At 39.7% G+C, this 14721-nt stretch overlaps 1 long non-coding RNA gene and 1 other non-coding gene across 2 annotated transcripts in view; both read right to left on the bottom strand.

Annotated features, from left to right (window-relative positions):
* The window catches only part of LOC145717604 (uncharacterized), a 143587-nt gene that overhangs the window by 110962 nt on the left and 17904 nt on the right, over positions 1-14721 (bottom strand). The gene's annotated exons all lie outside the window — the stretch shown is intronic.
* Positions 4783-4976, bottom strand: LOC115937049 (U2 spliceosomal RNA). The gene has a single exon (XR_004072387.1). It is a non-coding gene; the product is annotated as a U2 spliceosomal RNA (small nuclear RNA).

Here is a 14721-nt window from a genome sequence, read left to right as displayed (position 1 = left end):
AAGTGACTGATATGCAACAAATAAAAAAGCCTCAACACATCTCACATCTTACCAAAAAAATAATCAAAAATAGTAAAAAATAGTTAAGAGAATTAAATGTAAATTTTAAAACTATAAAACTTGTCGAAGAGATCACAGGACACAGTCATTGTGGCCTTAGGGCAGGCAGAGTTCTTAAAACAACCCCAAAAACACAATCCATAAAAGAGAAAAATGATAGACTGCACATTATTAAAATTAAAATATTCTGTCATTCGAAAGACACTGTTCAGAACAAAACAGACAATTTACACCAGGGAGAACAGATCTGCAAATCACAGGCCTGACAAAAGACGTGTACCCAGAATACACACGGAAACATTAACATACAAACGGCCCATTTGTCTAAAATATTTGAAGACGCTTCATCAAAGAATAAAGATGGAGAGTAAACATGTGAAAAGTGGCTCAATGTCTTCACTTATTGGGGAAGTTAGGGAAAAAGCTGAAGAGAGACACCATGAGAAAAGCCAGGAGAAATACACACACAAAACCACACATAGTACACACCGACGCAGCCACGAAGAACAGGCAGGGATGCAAGCCACAAGTACCTGCTCGACCTGCTGGGGGCTAGGCAGACACGCAGGTGCATAGGAAGGCAGTTTGACAAGTCTTAGGAAGCCACACACACTCTTCCCGTTTGGCCATCCCCATCCTTCCACCGAATGAAATACCCGTGTGAAATGAAGACCCACGTTCACAGGAGAGCCTGAAGCAGCTTTATTCATAGTTGCTCAAAGCTGGGAACAGCTCACATGGCCTTCTACAACAGAACTGACAGAGATGTGAGTACATTCATAGGATGGAATACTACTCAGCAGTTTTCTTTAAAGGAACAGTGGTGCACACAGCAGTGGGGGTGAATCTCAGAGGCACTCCGCAAAGTGAAAGATGCCAGGATCAGAATGCAACATACTATGTAACTGCATGTGCATAGCATTCTGGAGAAAGCAAACACAGGACAGAAAACAGACTAGCAGGTGGGTGACTCAAGGGGGCAAAACACTCAGAATTGAAGAATACTGGAACACATCCAAAGCAACATTAAGTAGTAAAAGCAGCATAAACAAGCAAGCTAAGCAACCAACAACAAAAGATAGCTACAAAGTGAAAGGCAGAAGAGAAAGTAACAGAAATTAAACGGAAAAAAAGTGCACAACAGAGATGATCCAACAACAGCAAGACTAGTTCATGAGAAATTCCAGCCAGAATTATATAGAATAAAAGAAAGAGTCTATAAATTATATCTCAATTAAGCTGTTGTTAGAATTGTTCTTAATTATTAAAAAATAAAGACACTAAAAGCCAATATCAAAGAAAAGGAGAACACAACTAAAAATACCAGAAAGATCAAACATCATAAGAGACAATAAAATTCTATCAACAAACTTGAAAACAAAGGTGATAACGGATAAGTTTAGATAAACGCAATTTCCCTGAAGTGTCTCAAGAAGAAACAGAAACCCTGAATATTCCTAAAATCATTATAGTTACTGTCAGTGGTTTTAAACCTACCCACAAAGAAAACTCCAGGCCCACGTGGTTTCAATCAAAAGTTTTACCAAATATCTAAGGTAAAAGAATTCCAGGAGGAGAGGGAAGGTGGCAGAGGGATAGGGGACCCTTGAATTCAGCTAGATATCCATCAAATCATTCTGAATGCCTGTGAATTCAACCTGAGATCTAAGAGAATTGCTAGGGTTCTACAAACAGAAAATCAACCACTTTTTGCAAGGTAGGAGGTGCAGAGAAGTGAATCTGAAGGGATATATCGGCAGATAAACCTCAGGGAAAGGGAGCCTCCGTAAGTCAGCTACCAGCAAGTAATAGAGCAGCAGAGCACAAAATCAGAACTTTAGAGGTCTGCTCCAGTGAGGGACGTGCCTGCCTGAGAGGCCCTCAGGTGGCAAAGCGGGGCGGAATCCAAGCTGGGACAGCCTGGTCTCAGGATCCCCAGGGTCACAGAAAGAACAGGGGTGCCTGGGTACGGCAGAGTTCCCAGGCATCCAAGCGGGGAAGCCGGCTTGCCGCTGGGTGTTGCTGTAAACTTCGAACCACGGCAGGACTGGGCAGGTGCTCTCCAAGCAGCGGCCCAGCAAAGACAGAACTGCTGAGTCCCTTCTCCTTCCCCGGGGGAGCAGTGCAGGTGCACGCAGGATCAGGCAACCACTCCCAGAGCAGGGGGCGCAGAGAGCAGGAGTGAGGCGGTGAGACCACCACTCCCTCCCTCCCCTGGGAGGATGGTGCTGGTGTGCACCCCAGGAGTCCACAGACTTCCACACACACACAAGTGACTGACTGCTTTTTCCTGAGGGTGCACCGAAGGGGGTGGGGGACCACGATAGCTCAGCTCCAGGGCTGGAGATCGGGGCGCTACCATTTTTGTTAGTTTTTCATCCTCTAAAGCTGCATGAAAAGCCTTCAAGGAACAAAAACCACACAGAGCAACCAGAAGCAGCTTACACTGAGGCCAGCCCCCTGCAAGGAACGGTGCAAGCCCACCTGAGCAAAGACACCTGCCAATCAGCACAACATGCCCCTCCCCCAGAAGACCAGTGAGAACATCAGGCGAACACCACGTTTATGGATCACACAGAACTGAAAAACTCCTACTCTAGGGAAAAACAGTATATAGACTACAAGGTTTTTCCTCATGAATCTTCAGTCTTTCAGTTCAAAATTTTCTTTTTCATTTTCTTTCTTTATTCCCTTTTCAACTAGCTTATTTTATCAAATCTTTTTAAGTCTTTTTTTTCAATTTTCATTTCTACATTTACATTTTACATATTCCTCATTTTTGGCTTCCTTGCACTGTATTCAATTTTATTTTTCTATATGTATAAATTTTTCTTTATTTACAATTTTGGGATCAAGTGTCTTCTAACAAACAGACCATAATACACCCAGGACCAAGTGTATCACCACATTCTGTCTACCTCTTTGATTATATTCCCTATTTTTTTCCTTTTTTGGTTTCTGATCTCTTCTGATTTCCCTAGTGTATATTTCACTGGGGTTGTGGTTGAGATTTTTATTTTTTATTTTTTTATTTCTATTTTGTTCTCACGTTCATCTATTCTTCTCTGGACAAAATGGCCAGAAGGGAAAAATTCCCAGAAAAAAAGAACAAGAGGCAGTACTCACTGCCAGAGACTTAATAAATATGGATACTGGTAAAATGTCAGAGCTAGAATTCAGAACGATGATTACAAAGAAACTAGCTGGGCTTGATAAAAACATAGAAGACACTGGAGAATACCTTTCTGGAGAAATAAAAGAACTAAGATCTAATCAGGTTAAAATCAAAAAGGGTATTGCTGAGATGCAATCAACAATGGAGGCTCTTATTGCTAGGATAAATGAGGCAGAAGAGAGAATAAGTGATACAGAAGATAACATTATGGAGAACAAAGAAACTGAGCAAAAGAGAGAAAAACAATTACTGGACCATGAGGGGAAGATTTGAGAGATCAGCAATACCATAAAGTGAAACAATATTAGAATAATTGGGATCCCAGAAGAAGAGGAGAGAGAGAGAGAAAGAGAGGAATGAGTAAGGGTCAGAAGGTATATTTGAGTAATTTATAGCTGAGAACTTCCCCTAATCTGGGGAAAGAAACAGGCATTCAAGTTGGAGGCACAGAGAACCCCTTCAAAATCAAGAAAAATAGATGAATATCCCAATATATAATAGTGAAGCTTGCAAATTTCAGAGATAAAGAGAAAATCCCAAAAGCAGCTCGAGACAAGATGACCTTAAACTAGAATGGTAGGAACATTAGATCAGCAGCAGACCTATCCGCAGAAACCTGGCAGGCCAGAAAGGACTGGCATGATATATTCAATGTGCTAAATGGGAAAAATATGCAGCCAAGAATACTTTTCCCAGCAAGGCTGTCATTGAGAATGAAGGAGAGATAAAGAGCTTCCAGGACAAACACAAACTAAAAGAATTTGTGTTCACTAAACCAACCTTGCAATAAATATTAAAGGGGATCCTGTAAGCAAAGAGAGAGCCCAAAAGTAACACAGACCAGAAAGGAACAGAGACAATATACAGAAACATGGACTTTACAGGTAATACAATGGCACTAAATTCATATCTTTCAATAATTACTCTGAATGTAAATGGGCTAAATGCTCCAATCAAAAGACACAGAGTATCAGATTGAATAAAAAACAAGACCCATCCATATGCTGCCTACAAGAGACTCATTTTAGACCCAGAGACACCTCGAGACTGAAAGTGAGGGGGTGGAAAACGATCTATCATGCTAATGGACATCAAAGGAAAGCTGGGGTCACAATCCTAATATCAGACAGATTAGATTTTAAACCAAAGACTGTAGTAAGGGATGAAGAGGGACACTATATCATAGTTAAAGGGTATATCCAACAAGAAGATCTAATAATTATAAATATTTATGCCCCTAATATGGTAGTAGCCTATTATACAAACCAATTAATAACAAAATTAAAGAAACACATTGATAAAAATACAATAATAGTAGGGGACTTTAACATCCCCCTCAGAGAAATGGACAGATCATCTAAGCAGAAGCTCAACAAGGAAACAAGGGCTTTGAATGACACACTGGACCAGATGGACATCACAGATATATACAAAGCATTCCATCCTAAAGCAACAGAATACACATTCTTTTCGAGTGCACATGGAACATTCTCCAGAATAGATCACATACTGGGTCATGAATCAGGTCTCAACTGGTACCAAATGATTGGGATTATTTCCCACATATTTTCAGACCACAATGCTTTGAAACGTGATCTCAATAACAAGAGAAAATTTGGAAGGAACTCAAATACTAGGAGGTTAAAGAGCATCCTACCAAAGAATGAATGGGTCAACCAGAAAATTAAACTGATAAGAACAGATACTACACTTGATCTTAGCCAAAAGGCCGAGAAGCGATCAACCAGAAAATTAAAGAGAAATTTAAAAAATTCATGGAAACAATGAAAATGAAAACACAACTTTTCAAAACTTTTGGGATGCAGCAAAGGCGGTCCTAAGAGGAAAGTACATAGCAACATAAGCCTTTCTTAAGAAACTAGAATCTCAAATACACAAGCTAATTTATAAAGGAGCTAGAGAGAGAACAGCAAATAGAGCCTAAACCAAGCAGGAGAAGAGAAATAATAAAGATTAGAGCAGAAATCAATGAAATAGAAAGAACAGTAGAACAGATCAATGAAACTAGAAGTTGGTTCTTTGAAAGAATTAGTAAGATCGATAAACCCCTGGCCAGACTTATTAAAGAAAAGAGAAAGGACCCAAATTAATAAAATCATGAATGAAAGACGTGAGATCACAATCAACACCAAGGAAATAAAATGAATTTTAAGAACATATTATGAGCAACTATATGCCAACAATATGGCAATCTGGAAGAAATGGATAAATTCCTAGAGACATGTAAACTACCAAAACTGAACCAGGAAAAAATAGAAAACCTGAACAGACCTATAACAAGTAAGGAAATTGAAGCAGTAATCAAAAATCTCCCAACAAACAAGAGTCCAGGGCCAGATGGCTTACCAGGGGAATTCTACCAAACATTTAAAGGAGAATTAATACCTGTTCTTCTGAAGCTGTTTCAAAAAATAGAAACAGAAGGAAAACTTTCAAATTTGTTCTATGAGGCCAGCATTACCTTGATCCCAAAACTAGAAAAAGAACCCACCAAAAAGGAGAATTATAGACCAATATCCCTGATGAACATGGATGCCAAAATTCTCACCAAGGTACTAGCCAAGAGGATCCAATAATACATTAAAAAGATGATTCACCACGACCAGGTGGGATTTATTCCTGGGATGCAAGGGTGGTTCAACATTCACAAGTCAATCAGTGTGATAAAGCACATTAATAAAAGACAAGAGCCATATGATCCTCTCCATTGATACAGAAAAAGCATTTGACAAAATACAGCATCCTTTCCTGATTAAAACTCTTCAAAATATAGGGATAGAGGGAACATTACTCAATATCATAAAAACCATTTATGAAAAGCCCACAGTCAATATCATCCTCAATGGGGAAAAACTGAGAGCTTTTCCCTTAAGGTCAGGAACATGACAGGGATGCCCCCTCTTGCCACTATTATTCAACATAGCATTAGAAGTCCCAGCCTCAGCAATCAGACAACAAAAATCAATAAAAGGCATCTGAATCAGCAAAGAAGTCAAACTCTCACTCTTTGCAGATGACATGATACTCTATGTAGAAAACCCAAAAGACTCCCCCCCAAAATTACTAGAACTCATCCAGCAATTCAGTAACGTGGCAGGATACAAAATCAATGCACAGAAATCAGTCGCATCTCTACACACTAACAATGAGACAGAAGAAGGAGAAATTAAGGAATTGATCCCATTTACAATTACATCAAAACCCATAAGATACCTAGGAATAAACCTAACCAAAGCGGTAAAGGATCTATATTCTAGAAACTAGAGAACACTGATGAAAGAAATTGAGGAAGACACAAAGAGATGGAAAAACTTTCCATGCTCATGAATTGAAGAATAAACTTTGTGAAAATGTCTATGCTGACGTGGGAACAACACAGGTGGGAACTGGGTGGGTCCACTTACACATGGATTTTTCCAATAAATAAGGTGCTTTACTGTAAATGTATTTTCTCCATGGTTTTCTTAATGACGTTTGATTTTCTCTAGCTTACTTTATTGTAAGAATGCAGTACATGATACACATAATATACAAAATACATGTTAATCAACTGTTGATGGGATCAGTAAGGCTTCTGGTCAACAATTCCCTATTAGCAGTTAAGTTTTGGGGGAGTCGGAAGTTCTTTGTGAATTTCTGACCGCGGGGAGGGCTGGCGCCTCAGCAGCCACACTGGTCAAGAGTCGCCTGAGCAATAAACCCAACAGATGGATAAGAAGCACCTGTAAGCATTTAACATCCACTCATGATTCTTCAAAGTACTTAGCAAATTAGGAACAGAAAGGAACTTTCAAAGCAATATTTTACAATGATGAGAAATCACACGAATGTGCCCATTGGCACCCCTTCTTTCCCCTAAAATAAGAAAAATGAACAAAAAGGTTAAGCATTAGATTCCGGGTAGTTAAAAGGTTAAAGGCAAAACCGTAAAGCTTATGAAGACAACAGGACAGATGTGTGGCTGCTCTCTGTGAGGCCCACGCACCCCCACCCGTGCCCCCACCCTGCAGCTGAACTTTGAAGGCTCCACGCACACACCGCCTTCCGCTCCGTCCAGCAAACCTGTCCAGCTGAGCAGGATCAAATGCAGAGAGACGCTGCGGTTGGGGTTCCATGACCCTGTGCCCTCCCGGTGGGCAGAGGGTTGGCAATATCTAGGTTCCAAACAGGTTCTGAATTGTTCAAAATGTTACTGACCACCATGGCTGCTACGTACAGCTCCCCTCAGATGCCTGCCCCTCTCTCTCCCACTCAGAGTGAGTAATGGACAATGGTTTCCTTAAAGCCTGCCCCAAAGTGTGCCTGTGGCCCCTTCACTGAACCTGCTCAGTCACCCCAACCAGGAGCCACCCGCCTCGCCGGCAGGGCTCACACATATAACCACAACCATGAAGAACAAGACCAACCGACGGGCTTGACTAAACTCGGGAATTTCTGTTCATTCAAGCAGACTATAAGGAATGCAGAACAGCATCACCAGCTGGGAAAACAGATTTGTATCACAGGGAAAGGATACAAGGGTTGCATCCAAAATATTATGAATTCCTCAAAGTCAACAATACAAAGACAATCAGGTAGAGAAATTTTCAATAAGCACCAACCTCCATAGGAATCACGTACAGCCAACACACACAAAACATCCGATCTCATTAGAAAGCAGAAAAATAGTGTTCCGTGATTCATTGTTTGCGTATAACACTATGGAACACTGTGTCAAAAACTAATGATGTAATGTATGGTGATTAACATAATAAAATAAAAAATAAATAAAATTTAAAAAGCAGAAAAATAAAAATCAAATGAGGTATCGCTTCAGAGACAAAAGATTAGCAAGAATATTTAAATCTGACCTCATCAAGTGTCGCCAAGGACTGAGGGGAACCCAGCCCCTTATAGAGGGCCTTGGGACTGCAAAATGGTGCTGTGAAAACAAGTTAGCATCACCTCATAATACTGAGAATGGGTCTTCTGCACGACAGAGGCACAGAGAAATCCGCACTCAAGTGCACCAGGAGAGCACAGGCAGAATCGCAGTGGGAGTGATAAGACAGGCCCCGGTAGAGGACATGGAGAAATAAATTGGGTTCCGTTCATACAACTGAAATGTCTAACAGACCTCAGCTGAACTACATGAGGAAAGGAGAGAGGAAAATATACCTCACAGCTCTGTCAATATAAGGTTCAAATACTTATAAAACTAAGCAGTATTTTATTTGGCGAATAGGAATACGTTCAGTGAAACTATTTTTTAGGTTTTTTTTTAAAGGCAAAAGATTACCTCTATGGGGCTCAAAGGACCAAGCTCCAGAGGGAACTTCAAATGAAATCACGAAGCCCCAATTTTCTCTTAAACTGGGTTATCATACCGTTATTTTTCATACTTCATTCATCCTTTAGAAATGTTTTTATATCTGCACCAAATTTAATAATTTTAAATGAAACTGAATGCTACTGTGAGTGCAAAAATGTCTATGAACCAAACACCTTATGTCAGCCCCTAATGAGAGCCTAACACCAATTAAAGAGCAAAACAAATTTCTACCATTCCAAGTTCTTTTATTATTTATCACTAGCAGGAGACCTTATTAACAACAGAATGGGTGATGCTGTGAATCTGCCTCTATTCAAAGCCTAATTCTAACTAGCTTCCTGAGAAGCCACTCAGAAAGAAGGCTGGGCCAGGCAAAGGGAACTCATCCTGAGAGCAACAAACAGGAGAGAGGGCTGTGTGCTTGGCACAAGTTACTTCAGAGATTCCCAAGAATGTCCATGGCATTTTGCCCCATCTGGGGACTGTCCCCCTTGTGTGGTTGGCATTTAACATGTGCAAGATCAGCGTCCCGGGACTAGGGTCCTCAGTGGGAGACAGACTGTGGGGAGTCCAGCAAATCTGTTCACAATGACTGGGGTTATTACCAGCACTTAAAGAGCTGGACCAGAGACATCAGGTTTCCAGTGATGCCCAGGACATTCCCGCATAACACAGAATGCTCCTGCCTCATACGTAATTCAGAATTGTTTGGCCAGATGCTCAGGAAAGTCAGCCAACCTTGTGTATAAGTATCTGAGCTAAAAGTTAGCTGCCATTAAGGAAAAAAAATGCTTAATCTGTTCTGAAGCAGGCTCATATACATATAAGGAGGACAATACTTTGTTCTGTTTGAAGCTTTACAAAGAGTTTCCTGGTTTGGTTTTTTGTTGTTTTGGGGGGTTTTGAGTTTTTCTGGATTTTTTTCTACTATTTTGGAAAGTCATTTCATGGAGAACAAAACGTTTACATGGTATTAGACCTGCCAAAACACCTGCATTTATAGTGATTCTCTAAACGTACAAAGGTAGACCTATGTAGCCCTTCCCTTTAAATGTCAACTATAAATAAAATGTGTCATTAACATTTACTTGAATATAAAAGAAACACATTCATTTTAATCATATACGAGCACCTGCTTTTTTCATTAAGTCATTGACTGTGGTCATAGCTAAGCATACTTATTAAAATATGTATTATTTTATTATAAAATCTTTTCCTTTTATTTCACTTTTATGTTAAAAGTGGGCATTACATTCGTATTTAATCATGTGACAGGAAAGTTACATTAGCTACACATTTCTTTCCAGCATACTAAAAGAACGCAGCAAAATACATATTTAGCAAAGAAAAGGAAAAGTGTTGAACTTAGTAAGAGTTTGAGACTATCCTCCATCTAGTCTGGCCACTTTGTTTCTCTCTCTGAACAGCCAGACTTGCCAAGATATAGCCCGGATTGCTAATTATGTCACCAGCATGTTTACAAACACATCTTTAATATATTCTTATCAAAAGTGGAGGTTAAATACACAAAAAATATTTATTATTTGGCCTGGTGTAGTAGAAACAAGAATTACAGAATCAAGGGGGGGGGCACTTGGGTGGCTCAGTTGGTGAAGCGTCTACCTTTGGCTCAGGTCATGGTCCCAGGGTCCTGGGATCGAGCTCCTGAATCTGGCTCCCTGCTTAGCAGGGGGTCTGCTTATCCCTCTCCCTTTGCCCCTCTCCATCCCCCCTCTTGCTCATACTCACTTTCTAACAAATAAATAAAATCTTTAAAAAAAAAAAAAGATAAAAGAATTACAGAATCAGGGAAAGCTGTATTGAAAGAGGTGACCCACCGTAGGTCCTGAGTGACCCCAGAATGCAAGGCACTTGCTACTCTCTCTCCGGGCCACTCCTCGGCATTGTGACACAACAGAGCCATCTTGAGTGTTAAGGTAACATACCCGCCCCGGACCGAGAACACACTCCTTGCTGCTTGAGATAAAAATGGGAGTTCCCCAAGCTCTGTTCCTCAGGTGACACTCTGCATGTGCAAAATTACTTATTACTTCATGTGTAAGTGATGAAGTCGCTGTCCGCTGGTCCAGTAGCACCACGTCTTCTGCTAGATCTGTGACACACTAACCACTACTTTATTAGTTTGTAAGAAAGTAAAAGCAAGGGGTGCCTGGGTGGCTCAGGTCACGATCCCAGGGTCCTGGGACCAAGGCCACATCGGGCTCCCTCTCCTCCCGTCATGCTGTCTCTCATGGTCTCTTTCTCGCTCTCTCAAATAAGTAGAATCTTTAAAAAAAAAAGAAAAGAAAGAAAGTAAAAGCAAATGCTAGATCCAACACTGAGATTCAAGGCAATTTGCTTAATCTTCATGATTAATTTCCTGATTCATAAAACTGAGAAAATATTGCAGAAATCAAATATATAGTGTGTCTACCAGTGTCATGACAGAGAATATGGAAGCACAATTACCAGAGAGTTCCTGTGCTAGTTAAAATAATGCTTCTAATTTGAAAGCATGACTCTTCAGAGTAAATTGACATATCAGTTATCAAATCAACTCCAGAATGAAAAGAAATATAAATGAAAAAAGAAAAAATATGTTAGAAGAAAACCTAGGAGGTCATATTAGAACCTTGGAGTAAGAAAACACTTATTAAATAACATAAATAATAATGCTGGCATACAAAAATGATAATTATACTAAAATTGAGAATAACAGAATAAAAATATATCACTTAGGAAATGAAAATCACAGTGGAAAAAATAATTGAAATCAAAGGTGGATTTACAGACTCTAAAAACTATTACTACATAATTGTTCTAAAAAATCTAAGGGAGACAACTCATTAGAAAAATGGGTAAAACATTTGAATAAGCATCTTGAAAGTGAGTCAAACAACCAAAAGACATATATAAAGGTAATAAGCTTCCTTAGTCATCAAAGAATGCAAATGCAAATTAAAACTACAATAAAATACTACTAAAGCTCCCCAGGATGCCTGAAATGAAAAGCCCAGAAGATACTGAGTTGGCTAAAATATGGAGCAGCAGAAATTAGCAAACACCGCTGAGAGAAGTATACACCAGGAAAACCACTTTGGAAAACTGGAAATTTCTATTCAACCTGAACACAGGCAAACCTAGGAACTGGTTTGGATATATTCCAGGAATATATCCAAAGAAATACAAACATATGATCACCATTGGACTAACAAAACAAAGTTCAAAGCAATACTACCCATAATAGGCAAAACCCGTAAACTAACTAAATGTCCAACAAGAGAATGAATGGTGATAAAAATCACATAACAGAATACTATACAGCAATGACAACAGTCTACAATTAATACATCATAGATATATGTTAAGTGGAAAAAGGAAAATAAAAAACATTCTAGATTTATCCTCAGAATGCAAGCTTGGTTTAACATTCAGAATCAAATAATGTTAACATACCATATCAACAGAATAAAGGACCAAAAAACACATGATCATCTCAATGGACATTTGCCAAAATTCAACATTCTTCATGTCAAAAACACTCAACAAACTAGACAAAGTATCTAATTCCCTCAACCTGATAAAGGGCAGTTACGAAGAACACACAGCAAACTCATATTTAGAAGACAGTGCTTTCCCCCTAAGATCAAGAACAAGACACCACTTCTATTCAACATTATGCTGGAGGTTCTAGCCAGGACAATTAAGAAAAAAAAATATATATCAGATATACACATTGGAAAGGAAGGAGTAAAACTATCTCTGTAAGTAGGTAATATGACTTCTATATAAGTTGCAGGATACGAGATAAATCTACAAAAATCCACTGTATTTGCATACACTTGTAATAAACAAAGGAAAATAAAATTAAGAAAACGCTATTTATAATAGCATCTAAAAGAATAAAACACTTAGGAATAAAATTAACAAAAGTGCAAAACTTATACTCTGAAAACTGTAAGACATTGTTGAAAGGAGGCAAAAATCTAGATCAAGAGAAAGTCATCTCATGTTCACAGATCAGAAGACCTAATATTTATAAGATGGAAATTGATCTACATTTTAAATGGCATCACTGTCAAAATCTCAGATGACTTCTTTGCAAAAACTGATTAACTGATCTTAAAATTCATATCAAATTCCACATGACTCTGAGTAGCCAAAACAATCTTGAAACTGAACAAAGTTGAAGGACTCACATATCCAACTTTTTCCCCTAAACATTTATTTATTTATTTTAGAGAGAAAGAGACAGAGAGAGCACAAGTGGGGCAGAGTGAGAGAAACTTAAGCAGATTCCGTGCTGAGTGTGGAGCCCAATGTGGGGCTCGATCTCACGACCCTGAGTTTGTGACCTGAGCCAAAATCAAGAGTGAAACACTCAACTGACTGAGCCACCCAGGCACCCCTCACATATCCAATTTTAAACTTACTACAAAGTCCTATGAAGTACTCAAAACAGTATGAAGCTGGCATTACACAGACTTATAGGGCAACAGAATAAAACTGAGAGTCCAGAAACAAACCCATATGTTTATGGCCAACTGATTTTCAACAAAGTTACTAAGATAATTCAGTGAGAAAAAAAGTCATTTCAATAAATGGGGACAATGGATCTCCACATGCACAGGAATAAGGTTGGATCCTATATAACATATAAAAATTAACTCAAAATGGATCTAAGACCAAAGGCAAAAGCAAAAAATATATAAAACTCTTAAAAGAAAACATAGTATAAATCTTCACAGCCTTGACTAGGCAATGTTTTCTTAAATGTGACACCAAAAGCACAAACAATGAAAGAAAAAATAGATAAACTGGACGTCATCAAAATAAGAACTCTTATGCTTCAAAGGACACATCAAGAAAGTGAAAAGATAACCCACAGAATGAGGCAGAAATTTGCAAATCATACATCAGATAAAGAACTTGTTTCCAAAATGTATACAGAGCTCTTTCACCTCAAAAGCAGACAAATAAGTTTAAAAATGGGCAAAGGATATAGATTTTTCACCAAAGAAGATATACAGGTGGCCGCCAGGCACATGGAAAGATGCTCAACATCGTTAGCCACCAGAAAACTGCACATCAGAACAAGGAGGTAAGTGTGGACAAGGATGTGGGGAAATCAGGACCCCCGCCCTCTGAAGGCAGGAAGGCGAAAGGGTGTGGCGGCTTTGGAAGGCAGTCTGAGGTCCTCCACATGATGGAGTTACCACACGATCCAGCAATCCCACTGTTAGGTGTACACCCAAGAGAGTGAAAATGTATGTGCACACAAAACATCCCTACACAAATGTTGGTAGTAGATATATCTGTATAGCCAAAAAGTGCATACAACCCAAAAGCTTACCACCTGAGCACTGGATAAATAAGATGTGTACAGCCATGCGACTGAACATCATTCAGGAAAAGAAAGGAAATGCATGCTCCACGTGGATAAACCTGGAAAACACCATGCTAAGTAAAAGCAGACGGACACACAAAGACCACATCTCCTATAATTACCTTCATACGAAGTTTCCAGAACAGGGAAATCTGCAGAGACAGACAGCACATCAGTGGTGGTGTGCTGCTGGAGTGGGGGAGGGAGGGGCGGGAGGGGGATGGCTAAGGGGCACGCGGTTTATTTTCTGGGTAAAAAGCGTTCTAAACTTGAAGGTGGTGTTGGGGCACATGTCCATGAATATACTAAAAGCCAGTGAATTGTGAACTTCAAGAGGTTCGTTATATGCTATGCAAAGTATATCTGAACAAAGTTGCTAATGAAAGATCACATACACTGTGTAATTCCATTTACAGGAAGGTCAAACATAAGCAAAACTCACGTGTGCTGTTGGAAGTCAGCACAGTGGTGGCCCTGGGTGGGAGAGGACGAATGCAGAATCTGAGCCTCCCACCGTCTGGGAGTGTTTCATCTACTGACCCAGCTGCTGATGTGACGGGCTCATTCCCTTCACAAAACCTCAGTGAGCTATAAACTTAAGAATGCACAATTTTCGGGTGCCTGGGTGGCTCAGTTGGTTAAGCGACTGCCTTCAGCTCAGGTCATGATCCTGGAGTCCCGGGATCGAGTCCCGTGTCGGGCTCCCTGCTCAGCGGGGAGTCTGCTTCTCCCTCTGACCCTCCCCCCTCTCATGCTCTATCTCATTCT

This window comes from Leptonychotes weddellii, chromosome 2 (genome assembly GCF_054177405.1).
Source record: "Leptonychotes weddellii isolate Sample4059 chromosome 2, ASM5417740v2, whole genome shotgun sequence".
NCBI lineage: Eukaryota > Metazoa > Chordata > Mammalia > Carnivora > Phocidae > Leptonychotes > Leptonychotes weddellii.
This window is presented reverse-complemented; position numbering and strand designations above follow the sequence as displayed.